At 43.4% G+C, this 6,969-nt stretch overlaps 1 pseudogene; it reads left to right on the top strand.

Annotated features, from left to right (window-relative positions):
- The first annotated feature begins 2,739 nt into the window (after window positions 1-2,739).
- Gm2551 lies at window positions 2,740-6,969 on the top strand (annotated as a pseudogene).

Raw genomic sequence — 6,969 nt, 5'->3', positions numbered from 1 at the left:
ATCCTGTTCAGCATTTTTTCCCAGAAGATACCATGAGTCTTCCTTATCTCAAGTATATAATTGGCTTGTTTCAAGAGAGCTGCTCACAGCAGCTCTGGGGTATCCAGAAAGAACGTTGGAGTGACTCAAGGCTTGCCCCAACCCCCTGTTATTTAATTAATGTGTGGTCTTCCATTGATTGCTACTTCCTTTGAACTATAGATGCTTCTTGAAGCTAAATAGAGTCATTAACCCAGAAATGCCTTCTCCTTTTCCGCTTCCCCATTTTCTTTTCCTCCTGCCCCCCACACCCTGCATCCTCAATTTAGTTCATTTTTGTAATCTCAAGAGAAAGATGAGTTAGTGTTTGGTGAAAAGTGAAGTTCTGAATCCCTGTAAAAATGGAAACATACACCCCCAAGGAATGGGCAGGTATCAGTTCACAGAGCAACATGGGCTGCACTCAGCCTGCCTGCCACCGCTGATAGGCAGCTGGATGTAGCATCAGGTATGTTGTTGAGTTGTCATCGTCCATAAGACATCCTGTAAGAAAGCAATCTTGGTTCTCACATAAAAGGATCTAGATGGAAAAGAAATAGCCTTCAATAGACTTTCAAGAATCTGACAAGATCAATTAGTAATGCCACAATGTGCTAAGGTGCCCTGAAGTGCTAAGCAGTCTGTGGTAACTGAGAGCCCTGGGTGTCCTGTGACAACTAGCCTCTCATTAAAACTCAGCCAATGGTCGGCTGAGGTCAGGTCCATACCCTACCATTGTGCTCCTTGTAGGGAGTGATGGCCTTGTTCTATAGGGTCTCTTCGTTCTTCTTAAGAATCTCTTGGTACTTGAGGTCACTGTGGTTCAGTAAGTGGCCAAGGAGCTGTAAAAAGCTGTACAGGGTGACTGTGCTATTGATGCTGCTGAAAGACCAGCTTACCTTAACAGCAGTGGTAGTTGCCTCTCTATAGCCACTAGGAATACTCCCTAAGAACCTTCACGAGCTGGGTGATGTTCTGAATGGTCCAGAGGTTCACCTTGGACTTATTCTCTGTGGCTGAGTAATGCCTGTAGTGTTGCTTGCTGGAGTTAAAGTCAAGGTTGTACATAGCTGCCTGTGGGCAGTGTCTCTCTGACTTATCTGACAGGTTATGTTGTCTTAGACCACATTATTAAGATGGCAGAACAAACACCTCCAGGGCCTTGCAGAATGTTGGCCCAGTCCTCAGCAAGCTGCTGGCTTCCAATGCCTTGGGTACACTACACACTGCCACACACATTAGGCCCAAATAGAAACAATATTTGCCAAAATAACCTACACCTGAACAGGCACTAATGTGCTAGATTTCACCCACTTGATGAAGAACATTCTAACTTATATGGTGTGTTAACTATCACAATATATTATACAGGCCTATTATATTTAGGAGATTAAATCCCTACCTCCACCCATCCCCCAAAAATGGTGGTATCTGTTTCTGCATTTTGAATTGTTAGAGAGCCTGGAATTCCAGCCCACAGATTACTGGAGCATATTTCAGGCTGTGGAAGGTAGCCCGTCTCACCACTTGTCATGTGTCTATTCACCCAATGAGAAGAGACTAAGTCTAGCTCGGTGACCCGGTGAGTTTACTGGGTTTCCTTACAGGACCATGGTGACTCAGAGATCCACACCACTGAAAAGCTCCTCCCCTGGATGAGTGACAAAGCTCCGGTGCTGCATACAGGTCAGCTGACTTAAGAGTCAGTGCTCCCAGCAATTGTTTGCCACTAATATATAGCCACAGGGGAGGAGCCTTATGAGACCTGTAACCCTCGGAGCTTCCTGAGTCATTGGAGCTTTGTGAGTCCTGTGGGCCTTCTTCCTCCTTCCAGGAGGGAAGCTCTCAACTTGGTGGAAATTACTTTGTGAAGCAAACATACAGCCATGTGAGAGGTGACACGTTCACCAGAGAGTCTGTTCTTAGTGCCTGCTCATTTCCCACAGTGGAATGCTCCTCCATTCCACTTCTCTAGCCTCTCTTCCCACACCATCTTTGTTTGATGGTTGGCTTAGAGGAATTACTTTCAGACTCATTCTAAGTTTCTGGCAGAATATCCCCAAAGTGTCCAGTTGGGGCCAGGTACTGTAACACTCAAAACAGATCCCAGCGCCCCAGCAGATCTCTATGAGTTTGAGGCTAGCCTGGCCAATCAGGACTTGGTGAGACCATGTCTGGAAAAACAAAACAAGTTGATAAACTCTTTTATATCATGTTTCTTCTTACTTTATTGGTAGCTTCTCTTCCTTAGGAAGTTGACATTTCCTTCTGTCTTCACCTCCCAAATTTCAGCAATCTCTAGTACAACTATAATAGCTTGAGAGACTTCAACAATCTCCCATATAGAGGGCAAAGTCATATTTGAATATATCAGAGAAACAGCAGCTCTTTGGTCCCATAGAACATTTTGATCTCTTGTTTTTCTCTGTTTGTGGGACGGTTTGTTTGTTTGTTTGTCTGTTTTGTTTTGTTTTGTTTTGTTTTGTTTGGGACAAGAACTTGCTAGTGGCCCTGGCTGACCTGAAATTCATCGTGAATTTCTTGAATTAGCAAAGATCCTCTTTGTTTCTGTCTCATGAGTACGGGGAACGCATCCCAACAGCAGATGTGGGTTATATGCACAATGAGACAAGACAGAAAGACAGGGAACATTAAAGGGGTGTGAGAAGAGAAGGGAGTCCCCACCCTTGAGTCTACTTGGACTCACCAAGGATCACCAGCATGGAGAGGTGGCTCTGCAGGTAAGATTACTTACTGCTCTTTACAGAGGACCCGAGTATAGTTCTCAGAACCACATCAGACAGATGACAACTAATTGTAACTCCAGCTTCATGGGATCTGAAATCACGTGTAACACATGTGGGAATTCATGTGTTTGTGCGCACACACACAAATAAATAATGTTTCTTTTTTAAAAAAGAAGTCCAGCACAATTAAAATTTTCTGTGAACTTCGCCTATACAGGGATGATATTCTTTTTATGTAGAGCTGATTTTAATGATAATTTGAAGTAGCAATGGAGGCCTAGTCATCCCTCATCTCTTTCCCCAGCTGTAGACCTGTAATTTTCTAAGGAGTCTCACAGGAAGTCCCATCATAGGAAAAGCCATGTCTCAGCATTCTCACAACGCCTGTCTTTTTACCTTTTCATATTGAAATCCTGACTAAGGCACTACTAAAGTCATCCCATAATCCATTGTTATAAGATGGGGAAAAAGAGAAGAAAGTTTCTTTTCTCTTTCATATGTAACTTGAAGGCCACCAAACTTGTGTATGTGACGAATGCTAAGATAGTCATGGCTGTTTTTGAGAAGCCCACATGAAACCTGGACTCCGTCTTATGCTTTCCTCCCTCTTTCTAATACTCTTCATGCTTAAGTAGATATTTAAAAATCTCCTCTCTGTAAACTTCAACTGTACCTGGCCTATCCTGAAGTTCTTTTCCATGGCAGAGAAGAACCCTGGCCTGGGGCTTAAGAGATTTTAAGTGATTACAAGCTGGTACTATTCTTTCAGGGAACCCAAGTTTAATACCCAGCACCCACATTGGGTAGTTCATGATTGCTGCAGGGATCTGATGCTTCTAACCTCCTTGGGCACATAGGCACACACACTAATAATAATAATAATAATAATAATAATAATAATAATAATAATAAATATACTGGGCAGTGGTGACACACATTTTTAATCCCAGCACTCTGAAGGCAGAGGCAGACAGATCTCTGAGTTCAAACATCAGATTGGACTACACAGTGAGTTCCAGGACAGCCAGGGCTACACAGGGAAATCCTACCTTGAAAAAGCTAAAACAAATGAATAGTAATAATGATGATAATAACAATAAATGAGAGAGAGAGAGAGAGAGGGAGAGGGAGAGAGAGAGAGAGGGAGGGCGAGAGAGAGCGAGTGAGCGCATGTGAACATGGATCCTGGCTTCAAGTGACTAGAGGTCACTGAATAGAATTCCTTAGGCCACTACAAGCAGTTGCCCAGGGCAGCAGTTTCTTCACATACCACTGCTGCTGACTGATCCAAAGCTTTTTTGTTGTTTATATGAAATTCAAATTCAACTGAGTGTCTGTGTTTGTTTTGGCAACTTCAGTCACAAGGTCTCACCCCCAGCACTAACTTGGACAAGGAGGTTGTCATTTACCAGAATTATGCCTTTTAAGGCTCTGTCTTCATTAATTGGTCCATCCTCAAGCATTCCTAAGGAGAAAGAAAGCTGCCTTTTCTCCCTTCCACTAGCGGCCTTGGCTTAGAGTCACGAACTGGGGGAGAAGCATCATGGCCCCCCGGGGGTTCCAGCTCAATCTCAAGTTTCGGACATATATCCGGGGAGTTGCTCTCCCCTTGACTCTGGGTTGGCTTGTGGGCATCCCCTTGCAATCAGAGCATCAGACGCTGTGCTTAGGTTTCCTTGTTCCTGTTGCATCTTTCTTGAAATCAGTCTGTTCTCACAAACCTCCCTGCTGCCGCCACTGAAACTGAAGCCTCACATCCTTTTGCAACCTCTTTAGCCTCTTTTCTTTTGAGTGCCTCTCAGTGTAGGTTGTAAAGCCTGGATTTGTTCTTGTTGCAGTTGTTCCGTGATTTTGATTACAGGAACATTTATTTTGGCTCTGCCTCCTCCATTTCACTTCTCTAGCCAGCAGTCCCAATTGAATATGTCATCACCCGGGGCCCGGGTTGCAGCACCCTACCTCTTTCAGGTCCCTGCATTTGTTCAATGCCTAGCAAACCTATCCTTATGTGGTGTTCATTTCCCAAATGGGATTCTCTTATGAGACCAGCTGCAATAAACCTATATTTTCTGTTGGACAATCAATAATCAGCTCTATGGCCCCACTCTCAAAACTCCAAACCCTATCTTCTTTCTCCCTGTCTAACTTTCCTGGACCCACATTATCAAATTTCTCTGGTCTTCCTTGCTGCTTCTAACTGTCCTGCCTGGTCATCCAATCTGCCTTGAAAGCCCAACCCCTTCTCTCCTCTGGGTCAACTCACATCCTTTCTCTTCTTCAAACTCCAGCCAGCAGATGAGATAATAGCCAATCTTGGGATGGAACAGGCCTTGTCAAAGGGAAGAACGCAAAAGACAGAAACAAAGGAAAAGTCCAGAAGCTTGGCTTACATAAGAGTGAAAAGCTTCATGTAAAACTGGAGTCTAAACAAAACAAATGGGTGTAGAAAAGCACAGCATTGTTGCAGTAAATATTATTTGGGGGTCTCTACCCCACCTTACATCATTTAATTTACAAATAAAAGACACAAAACCATTATATTTATATAAAGCACTAGAGCTGGGCAGATATCAACCCTCTATGTCATTTTGTCTCCTTCTCTGTCAATAACCCTGAGAGATCACTAACCATATTCTTCCTTGGCCACTCCTATTCCAACTGGACAGCCCTCATGTCCATGTGCTCACAGTCTACCTACCATGGCAATCTTCCTTCTTCCTCCTCTCTCTCCCTTGTGGTCTCTGCCTCGGGCCCCAAGCCTGGGGAATGAAGCCCTACCTACTTCTCTTCTGCTCAGCTACAGGCTGTAGGCATCTTTATGAACCAACCATGCATAATTTGAGGGATAAAGTTTATACAACAAAAGCTGTTCTACATGAGAAGCTCCTCATCTTGGAGCACCCAGATCTTGGGGTACAGAATTTAGCGTTTGAATACAAGCAGCATCAGACCAACCCACTTCACAACATGCAATAGACAAAGTTAATATTCTTTTTAAAACGTATTGCATTTATTTGTGTGTGTGTGTGTGTGTGTGTGTGTGTGTGTGTGTGTGTGTGTGTATGTAGGTCAAAGGACAACTTTCAGGGGTGGTTGTCTCCTTTTACCTTGTGGGTTCTAGAGACTGAACTCATTTTTTTGTTTTTTGTTTTTTGTTTTTTGAGACAGGGTTTCTCTGTGTAGCCCTGGCTGTCCTGGAACTCACTTTGTAGACCAGGCCGGCCTCGAACTCAGAAATCCACCTGCCTCTGCCTCCCGAATGCTGGGATTAAAGGCATGCGCCACCACGCCTGGTTACGAGACTGAACTCATATTACCAGACTTGGTAATAATCATCCTTACCTGCTGATCCACCTCTCTGGTCGAAATCTTATAATTATTAATCAATATAATTTGTAAATTAGTAAGAAAAAGATATCTCGACCTTTTGGCTTTCTCAGCCATGGCAGTGCCTGATAAAAGGGAGCCAAGAAAGGAGCCAAGAAAAAGGTGGTTAATCTGTTCTCCAAGAAAAACTGGTATGATGTGAAAACTCAGGTCATCTTCAATATTAGAAACATTGGAATAACATTAGTCACAAGGATTGAAGGAACCAAAGTTGTATCTGTTGGCCTCAAGGATCATGCGTTTGAAGTGAGCCTTGCTGATATACAGAATGATCAAGTTGCAGTTAGAAAATTCAAGCAAGTTATTGGGAAAGTTGACATCGAAAACTGTCTGTCCCATGGCATGGATCTTACCCAGGACAAAATGTGTTCTGTGGTCAAAAAGTGGCAGATCATGACTAAAGCTGAGGTGGATGTCAAGACAACCAATTGTTATTTGCTCAATCTTTTTGTGTTGGTTTCACTTAAAAAAGCAACAATCAGATACACAAGACATCCCGTGCATAGGACAGGATCTGCAAGAAGCCGATGGAAATTATGACCAGAGAAGAGCAGAAAAATGGCCTGAAGGAAGTGGTTAATAAATTGATTGCAGACTGCACTGGGAAAGACATAGAAAAGGTCTGTCAGCCCATGTAACCTTTTCATGATGTCTTTGTCAGAAAAGTAAAGATGCTGAAGAGACCCAGGTCTGAATTGGGAAACTCACTGATCTCCATGCTGAAGGTGGTAGTTCTGGAAAAACAACTGTGGATGAGACAGGTGCTAAATTTGAAGGAGCTGATGGATATGGACCGCCAGTGCAAGAATCCATTTAA

The sequence above is a fragment of the Mus musculus genome, chromosome 7 (assembly GCF_000001635.26).
Source record: "Mus musculus strain C57BL/6J chromosome 7, GRCm38.p6 C57BL/6J".
Classification (NCBI taxonomy): Eukaryota; Metazoa; Chordata; class Mammalia; order Rodentia; family Muridae; genus Mus; species Mus musculus.
Note: the sequence above shows the minus strand (reverse complement) of the source record. Positions and strands in the feature narration are given on the sequence as shown.